Here is a 10,434-nt window from a genome sequence, read left to right as displayed (position 1 = left end):
GATCAGCAGTCCACAGAGCCACAACAAATACAGGTACCTTTTTAAACAATCAAAAACTGTAAACCAAATACTTAAAATGGATTCCAAATTTGTATAATGCTCCCCCATCAAGTACAATTGATGGGTGGAATATTTAACTATTCAAAGAAGATAAATATTTCAGAAACGATGTGCATGCAGAAATAATGGCTGTTTGCCATCTAAAAATCGGAATAATTTAAAACCATGTATTTATTATGCATTACTTATAAGGCATATGTCATGACTATTAATGGTCTTGCATAAATTATATTGGTTAAAATAGTGTTTATTTTGCATTAAAACATTGGTATTTATCTGGCAGTACGTTAATACCAATAAGCAGGTAACACTTTATAATATGGTTATATGAATTGGCATAAACTACTGCAGTGGTTAACTAACTACTGAGAAGCTGCAGCTACTTATTTCAGTAGCCTACATAAACATGCATGGATGAGTTTATTAAACCAACCGTTTCCAAATGCCATATTTATTACCAATACATTTGTTACAGATGTTACAGTAGGAAATAATTGTTTTTCAATGTGAACACTCGCGATAACTGACATATGAAGCGCCATATATTGTGGAAGTTGTTGTGGAAAATACACGTTATTCCCCATTTCAATATCTTTCAATATTTTTCAGTCAGCAATACCTCTCTCCCAATTGTAGTTTGAAGCTTGAAACTCAGCTTCCCGTTCTGAGAGGGGAAAAGTCACAGACATCTTCCCCTCCCAAGCAGAAACTGCACAGCAGGTCAGCACAATGCCTCAATGTATCAGAAACACAGTTTACACATACTTATCATTCTTAAACTTCATAAAACTTTTGAAACTCAGGATTAGAAGATTTCCCACTATTTAATGTCTTAAAAAGAACTTTGTATTAGTAACTCATCTACAATAAGTGTACTGTATTTTTCTTTTAATATTTTCAGTTGCATTTCTGTACATCTCTGTGTTAAGAAAGCATTACATTACATTATTGGCATTTGGCAGACGCTCTTATCCAGAGAAACGTACAGTTGATTAGACAAAGCAGGAGACAATCCTCCCCTGCAGCAATTCAGGGTTAAGGGCCTTGCTCAAGGGCCCAAAGGCTGTGCAGATCTTATTGTTATTATTATTATTGATAGAGGAGAGGGTAAGGAGCACAATAAGAGCACTGACACACAGAGGTAATGGAGGCAATACACCTCATTCAATACACTGGGCTTGCATAGATTATCGGTATGTTTCAAAATAAGTAACTTCGAAACAAAACTGCCCCATACCTAGCTCTCGGGTGACCTCTATCCATCACCCACAATCAGCCAAAAGTAGCCGGCTAGGCTACCAACCACTAAGGTTACAATAAACAGGCTTATTTCAGTTCAGCTACGTCATCATTTTAGGAGCTAAAAATGTATTCATTGACTTTATCATTACAACACTTTACTTACAAGTACGATGTTTGGGGCGTTACGGGTGTATTCAGAGCAGTAATCCTGCTTGGTGAAATACCACCAGTTCACATTGCTAGCTAGCAAGCTACAGCAGATACTGTAGCTAATGCTATACATGCATGTACCAACAACAGCAATAAGCCAACAGGGTTCACCAGGATAAGCATTTTTATAGGAGACCAACTGTTGGATTAACAAACATGAAGGACCAGAAACAGAGGTGTTGAGTAGTTAAACGTAGGCGAAGAATGGCTAGACATTAAAAGAACAATAGGTAGGTAAGATTTTTGTGTTAAATCATTGTTACAAGACCATTGTAAATCCCTTCCTATCATTGAAAAAGGCTCACTGACATGTTGACTCATCCTCTGCCTGTGTTTATAGTCCATAAATTTGGGTATAAAAGTGTACATTTGTCAGGCCGTCACTCTGTATCAAAACATTCAAGCTCATTGGTTGAAAATTGGTTCTAACTGCCACAGGCAATTGGTGGGGGCTTATTCTGATTGTTCGTGTAGCTGCCGAAATTGCACTCCAGACAAGCGATCACTGAAACTGTATACTATTGCTTATTATCCCAGCAAAGACTACACAACTAGTTATAAAACAATAACAGTTTGTTATCGGTAGCAACAAGCAAATTAGCTGTAGTTTGCTTGACAAATTTACAAATATCCACTTACGATAAAATATAGGCAATACGAACATAGTAGCGATTGCACAAGTGTTGTGCTTCAGGTGGATATTTGTAAAATCGGGAAGCTAAGTAGTAATAACTCATTTGCTTGTTGTTACTGATAGTGAACTGGTCTTGTTTCCTAACGAGATAAGCAATTGTGTACAGTTTCAGTGATCACTTGTCTGGAGTGCAGTTTGGGCAGCTACCCGTTCATTTTATCTCTTTCCATGTTCAATCATGCGTGTTTAGCTCAACCTTTATTTGTCTCAAACTGTGAGTTCCATTGGTTGTGGCACACTATCATATCTTCGTTATATATCCAGCTAGTTCCATAGCCAAATAAGTTTCTTGCTCATAATATAGTTGGTTAGCTAAAGTGAAAACTTCAAAAAGACAAAACGTAAAAATAGTGTTGTTCACCTGTTCGGCGAACATTTTCTTCCTAGAACACTACGAAAAGATGGTAAGCTTTGTCGCGTTTCTCACTGTTAACAAAACGTGCATGTTGTGGTTTGAGGGTGTTTGTTGCTGCAATTCCACTCTTGATCGTTAGGAATTCTATTGTACCATTATGGATTTTCAGATGTCCTCACACATTAAAGTGAGTTCATACCACTTCAGATTACAGTTAATCTGACCAGAAAAATCTGACATTACAATTTGAACAAACAAATCAAGTCAATGGAAATCGCCCACACATTCAGCATAATCCCAGTACCTAGCTAATTTCGCTAACATTAGCGATCTTGAACGCACCTTAATCTTGATCACACGATGACAGGATACTAGTTAAGTAGTTATATCCTTAATCTACGATTGGAACAAGCTCACACAACAGACTCTTGACATGCACAAAAGAGAAGTGAGGAAAATAACAGCAGTCAGTGGTTTCTTTTGAAGGGGGAGGAACAGTGTTAACTTTGTTACACATTTGTCACTAATGTACAGCTACTGCATCCAATGTAAAAAATAAATGAGGCCCCAGGTCCGTACTGCAATGTATATGGAACTAGTGATATAGAGACATGGATGTTGTTAACATTAGCTCACCGGTACAAACATTAACTTAACATTAAAGTTAACAAATATTAACAAAAAAAGTGACCAGGGTTTATTGTGTTGGGACCTTGTGAGGGATAGAGTGAGGTTTCAGATCTGTTTGCTTAATTGTCTTCACCCACCCCCACGAGACTCAGAGAAAGTGCTAATGTGTGTAGCTATGGCCTGCTATTCATCTGAAGAACTGTAGATGTCAGTGCTCTCATTAGCTTCCCCACCATACTGTTACAGGAATCACCATTTATCATGTCACTTTATGCTCAATTATACAACGGATAGGTCCGATCCATTGTATCTATTGGTCAGTCTGTGTTCCAGCCGTGCCAATATCCATGATATACACACAGCGAAATGGAATGTTCACACATCTTGTAATATTACTTCACGTTTGTAGATGACTTATCTACTTTGTACCGAAATTAACATTGTAATCATTTCACCGCAAGTACTCTAACGTAACCAAAGTAAAACACTATGAGCGATTTTAAAGTATTCTTTGACCTTCTTGTGGGTTTGGAAAGGAATAGGAATGAAGAAAATAACTAACAACCTCCAAACCCCGGCGAAGCAAATGATGACTCGGTCATAAAGATGCTATGAGTTATTTCAATAACTGCACGTTATCTGACAGTGCCCAGATCATCTACAACATCTACAACAAAGATAAATTACTTGTGTCGTCAGGTATAACGTAAGGAAGCTAGCTAGCTAACGTTAGCGCAGTGGGGATACATTATTGCAAGTAGCTAACATTAGTACCGTTGCTTAAGTAGTGGGGATAATAACCTTAGCAATACCGCTGCTTGGCAACCAATAAACTACTGTTCAGCGGAAGAATATATTTACCATAAAACATAGTTCCATTAAAAATACATTCATTTAAAGTTTGTCTTGTCTTTATTTTGTGAAAATTTGAAAGATAATATGGGAACCGTTGTTTAAAAACTTGAACCCTTGGTATATCGAGGATATTGGCACAGCTAGGGGGTGTAATGGCACTCCGCTTCGCATCATGCCTAACCACCCTGCTAGCTGTGCCAATATCCATGATGTACCACAGGTTCTCGTTCTACACTTAATTGTAACCAATAAGCATCGTTGCATCTTATTTTAAAATATTGTGCATTGGAAACGTAAATAACAATAGTATTAGGAAGCATTACAGTTTTACTGAAAAACAAACAACGTAATCACAATTGTGTAAAACGATCTGTATAAATTATTGTTGCAATTAATTATGTAATGATTACTTGCATAACCTGCTCATTATTAATAGCTTATTACGTCATGTGTTTAAACAAGTCTGCATGCTGTGGTAGGCTTGACTCCCAATAAAACTACATGCGGTGGGTTTTCTTAAAGCCACTTGATGCTAAGACCCTCTTTAAATGCCTCTTATGATCACTCTTAAAATAGTGTCACGAAAGTGTCCATTTACTGTAGTTCACTCTTAAGTTACGAGCAGTGGAGAGCACTTGTTTGCAGCAAAGGACCTCTTTAAAATCCTGACCACAGCCGCCCACTCTGGCAGCACACACAATATGCGTGTGCCGTCGTTGCATATAATCGCATCCCACAATAGGCTACAAAGTTGATTCTGCCCAGGTATTCATAGTATTACGATGATGTCACTTGAATAGCTGGAGGCCATATTGTACCAATCGACTAACCGCTCACTAACACAAAACTGCCCACCACTATGTGGAATAGAATTAGAAACATGTAAAATAATCGATTTTTCTGTTCACCTTTTTCTTTGAAAATGGTCACAATGTAAAAGAGAATGAGGGAGAGGAATTTAATAAACCAGAGAGATTTCCTGCCTTCACAAAGCAGTAGAGTGTGTTCTGATCACTTAATTCAAGGTAGAATCTAGCAATATGAAAAAGAATAGACTATGAGGTCAATGCCAGTGTTGACGACTAATATTAACTTGAGTATCATGTTAGTAAAGCAGGGTAACATTAACCGGCTAGTTAGTTAATGTTAGTTGGCCGGTTAAGGTTAGCTAGAGAGAAATCCTTATCTTAAAAGAGCATACTGGCCACTCTGCTATTAATCTTGACTTGTCTGTCTGACAGCTCTGTGGCTGCAATAAATATGTTGTAAGATTAATCAGATACATTTATGATCTCTTCCCTATATTTCCAGGCAAACTGGAGTGGCAATTGTCAAGTTTGGTTATGTCCATGTTGTATGGATTTAATCCATTGATAAGACAATTTTTCCTTCATATTGTCTCTGAAGTCTAAAGTGTCTGTTACGGTCTTCCCTAATGGAACTGGTCCGTGTCAACACAGTAAGTTCCTTCCAGTTTGTGGAAGTACATGGCTTGAAGTGAAGCAAAGTTAAACTGCCTGGTCCACTCACACTGTAGCCTAGCTGTGGGTTCGCTGTGGGAGAATTGCTACACCGAGACTACGGCCAATTAGTTATTGCTAACTATTTAAGAATTATCTTGCAAACCCTGACTAGTCTGCTATGCCTTCATATTTTGTTGGTATTGGTTGGTTCTGGTTGTCATTTGTGATATTTTGTCTGCATGCCTTAACAGAGGTTAGTATTTTAGCCCGCGGGTGCACTGTACATCCGCACAATATGGCCGTGGTTCATTTTGAGTGGCGTCATGGAATACAATGAATGAATTGATAATAGTCATGGACCTTTTCACTAACAGCCCACTTAATTGCTTGAAATTCTAATTTGTGAACAGGATAATTATTTTTGCTTTGGCGCAGTCCATGAATGGCATAAGAGTCCAGCACCAAAACACTGAACCCAAGGGCAGGATATAATGTCAAAGTCTGAGAGTTCAGGCAATGGTCGGATATCCAGGAAAACACAAACAGAGATAATCCAGAGAGTGGTAGTGGTCACAGGCGAATGGTCGAAAACACAGAGGCAGTCCAAACAGAAACGATATCCAACGGAAAATCCAATTAGCCAAAGGGAGTCCAAATACTACAGGTCAAGTCAGAACAAATGGGAAATCCAAAAGGCAGAGGTTGAAAACAATCCCGGTCGCACAGGAGATCAGACAGAAATAAACGCTGGGAGTATGGCAAACACACATGACATTCTGGCAAGGAACTATCCACCAAATGGGTTTTTATACACAAGTAATGAGAGGGAATGGGAAACAATCAGGAAGTGGGAGACAGGTGAAAGGAATAACAGACGGTCTGCACAGAGGGTAAAACGGCCTGTAGCGTAGTGGTTAAGGTAAATGACTGGGACACGCAAAGTCAGTGGTTCTCATCCCGGTGTAGCCACAATAAAATCCGCACAGCTGTTGGGCCCTTGAGCAAGGCCCTTAACCCTGCATTTTTCCAGGGGAGGATTGTCTCCTGCTTAGTCTAATCAACTCTATGTTGCTCTGGATAAGAGCATATGCCAGTACTGTAATGTATAAAACTTTGATTTCACGCAATTTAAAGTCTGTTGACAGTCTTCAGTCCACCTATCTCCTAAAAGCTGTCTGGCTCTGGTTTTAGCTTTGTTAGAACTCTCCTTTCAACAAATACGATACGAGATTCAGATAGATTCAGACATTCTAATTTGTGAACAGATGAATTATTTTTGCTTTTGCTCAGTCCATGAATGGTTTAAGGGATTACCCTCATTTTACCATTCAGATTCAGATATCTATCCTAGATAAGATAAAGATTTTGAAAGAACGTGCATTTAGATGTTGATAGTTTCCATATTCAGAAATGCATTAAAACATTCATTAATCTCTCCATGTTGTTCAAGAGTTTCAGAGAAGATTTTCAAGTCATCAAGAAAGGCAACAACTTCATTCAATAAGACATGACTCACTCCATTATTCTCTGGAATGTAGCAGGTTAATTGATTAAGCCCAGTGGCATTTTCATGAACTACCAGTTTCCAAAGTGTGCTCAAGAGTCTCAAAGAAGATTATCAAGTCATCAAGAAAGGCAACAACTTGATTGCAGTCATGACTCACTCCATTGGAATGTAACAGGTTAATTGGTTAAGCCCTGTGGCATTTTCATGTTGTGAAGGCGGTTTTAAAACAGTCTGAATGCTTGATTTCAGATTCACCGCTCTTCTAATCCAACACAGTGAACCATTTTGACCGAGCGAGAGAAGCACAAAAGTCTCCTCAATCCAGGATAAGGGATAAAAGGGATAAGTCTGATAAAACGGTTTAGCCTTCGACAGTCACTATCATCTCTACCATCCTTTTTTTTTTTTTTAACTAAGACCATTGGTAACGCATATAGGCTTCAGATTCTTCTATGATAGCAGCAGTCAATAGAAGACAATTTGGCACAATAAAAGGATTCTGCAATACATGTGAACATCAGAACATGAGGAACACTTTTACTAAGGGTGACACTAGCAGAAGCTAGGATGCAGTCTTCTCACAACGTAAAGCTACCAAGATATGAAGACAGATTGTTAAACTGTCATGGACTTTGGAGTGTTAACATTACATTCTAAGCAAAAAAGGAAAACTTAAGAATCAGTGGTGCACTTCTCTGTTGAAATTTGCAGCTTTTTACCTTTTTCATGACTCATTTATCCCAAATAATTAAAAATAAATGTTCTGATGTCACTTGGAGCTGTTGGAGAGTCAGACTCTTCATAATAGTTGAGTGCAACACATCTGGGATTTTATTCCTTCAAGTAAATAGATGTTTTTGAACACCACCTGATGTAAAATGACACTGAAACTCAAAACCAAGTAATTGAATGTTAACAGTGCAATTTCTTCACACTTATAATCTTGTTCTCCTGGTTAGAAAAAAGTTCATGTTACTTTTACATATTCAAATAAGTGATGTCTGCGCCCTGAGAGTTTGTTAACCTTAACAAAAATTATAGTTGTTCCAAGAATAAGAGATGACTTGAATCATATTGCTTGATATCCATTACACAATATATGAATACATTGTGTAATATGCTGTAGATATACACTCAACAAGCACTTTATTAGATATGTATTAGACTTATTTTTTAGTCTTCTACTGCTGTAGCCTATCCACTTAGAGTTATAATGCGTTCTGTGTTCAGAGATGCTGTTCTGCATACCACAGAAGGCATTTCTGTCTGCAGAACTGCTGCTCACTGGATTCTTTTTGCATCATTCTTTGCAAACTCTAGTGTGCGTGAAAATCCCAGGAGATCAGCAGTTTGTGAGATATTCAAACCACCCTGTCTGCCAACAATCAGTCCACAGTCAAAATAAAACAATTTCCCATTGAAGGTACAATAGGTCATTTTGGACTTCTAACAGCCAAGAGAGGAATAGCAGCTTCAACCACAACACCCTCCCCCTTCTCTGTAAACACGCTGAAGTTGAAATGCCATTGGCTGTGGCAATTAGAACCAATTTTCAACCAATGAGCTTGAATTATTGTACAGCTATACAATGTTTTGGTACAGAGTATCGGGCCATCAACTGTATATTTTGAAACCCGAATTTAAGGACTATAAACACAGGCAGAGGGTGAGTCAACATGTCAGTGAGCCTGTTTCAGTGAAAGGAAGGGATATACAATGGTCTTGTAACAATGTTTTAACAAAAATATTGCTGTACTTTAACTGAAGCTCCTGACCCGTATCTACATGATTGTATGCATTTCACTGCTGCCACACAATTGGCTGATTTGATAATTGCATGAATAAGTAGGTATAATAAAGTAAAATGTTTTCTAATAAAGTGCTCGGTGAGTGTATGTTGTGAGATATATATACATTTTTTGTTTTTTGTTATTTTTCTTCACAGGGTACAACATGTCATCTGCATCTTTCCAAGGAATAGTACGCCCTTTTGTAATTGCAGTTCTTTTACTGGGTTGTTTTGGGATTTTATTTTATACTTATTTCAAGATGCCCACAAGCGAGCGGGCAAGTCCAGCACCTGCACCAATGTTGAAATACCGGAATAATGGTTCCAAAGAGGAACAAGAGGATCAAGCCGAGATTCCTGTTTCTAAAAAGGAAGTAGACCAGAATATTGTTTCCAAACAGGATGAAGCGGAGATTCCTATTTCCAAAAAGGATGAGGACCAGAATATTGTTTCCAAACAGGATGAAGCGGAGATTGCTGTTTCCAAAAAGGAAGAACACCAGACTATTGTACTAATCTGGATGTGGCCATTTGGCAGTGCCTATGATCTCAGCTCCTGTAGTGCTCTGCTTAACATTGATGGCTGTTACCTAACAGCAGACCGAAACATGTACAGCAAGTCAGATGGGGTTATCTTCCATCACAGAGACATTCACTGAGATTTATCCAACATGCCACATTCACAGCGCCCATCATTCCAAAAATGGGTGTGGATGAACCTAGAATCACCCACAAATACAGGAAGGAATCCTGCTCTCAAAAGCCTGTTCAATTTGACTATGAATTACAGGAAGGATGCTGATATTGCAGTGCGTTATGCGACAATTGTTAAAACTGAGGAGAATAACTTCAAAATACCAAGCAAAAACAAGTTGGTGTGCTGGATTGTGAGCAACTGGAACCCAAGTTACAGAAGAGTGGCATACTATTATGAGTTGAAGAGACACATTGATATAAATGTCTATGGACGGGCCTTTGGGAGACCAGTCAGAGGTGAAGACTTTGATGCCACAATTGCCAGTTGTAAATTCTATCTGTCATTCGAGAACTCAATCCACAAAGACTACATCACTGAAAAACTGTACAACCCAATGTCCGTTGGCACAGTGCCAATTGTTCTTGGGCCATCAAGACAGAACTATGAGAACTTTGTCCCAGGTGATTCCTTCATACATGTAGATGATTTTCCCTTCCCCCAAAAGCTGGCTGAGCACATCCGGTTCTTAGACAAGAACGAAGACATGTACCAACGATACTTCAACTTTCGTAAACAGTTTGAAGTAAAGAAGACTTCTGCATTTGTCATAGGCACATGTCTTGCCTGTAATTATATTAGGACACACTTCAATGAATACAAAGTTATCAATGACCTTAACACATGGTTCTGGGGATGATAAAAAGCACAATATGTGGAATTTGGTGAAAGCTGCCTTTTTACCACACAGCCAGTGCTTGTGGAGTGAAGGACGTCCATTCCTCATGTTTTTTTTCCTAATTTCAGAATGTAAAAATATTTATTTCTCCTGTAACATGCTGCACACAAATGAACTACCAGATTCAGAATTTATCACAATTTAATTAGCATATTTAGATGATATTTTATGTTGACATGATGGGTATGTAAAAGTA

At 38.3% G+C, this 10,434-nt stretch overlaps 1 pseudogene; it reads left to right on the top strand.

Moving 5' to 3' along the window:
• Positions 1–10,199, top strand: LOC133129228 (4-galactosyl-N-acetylglucosaminide 3-alpha-L-fucosyltransferase 9-like; annotated as a pseudogene).
• The last annotated feature ends 235 nt before the right edge of the window (positions 10,200–10,434 follow it).

The sequence above is a fragment of the Conger conger genome, chromosome 5, assembly GCF_963514075.1.
Source record: "Conger conger chromosome 5, fConCon1.1, whole genome shotgun sequence".
Lineage (NCBI taxonomy): Eukaryota > Metazoa > Chordata > Actinopteri > Anguilliformes > Congridae > Conger > Conger conger.
Note: the sequence above shows the minus strand (reverse complement) of the source record. Positions and strands in the feature narration are given on the sequence as shown.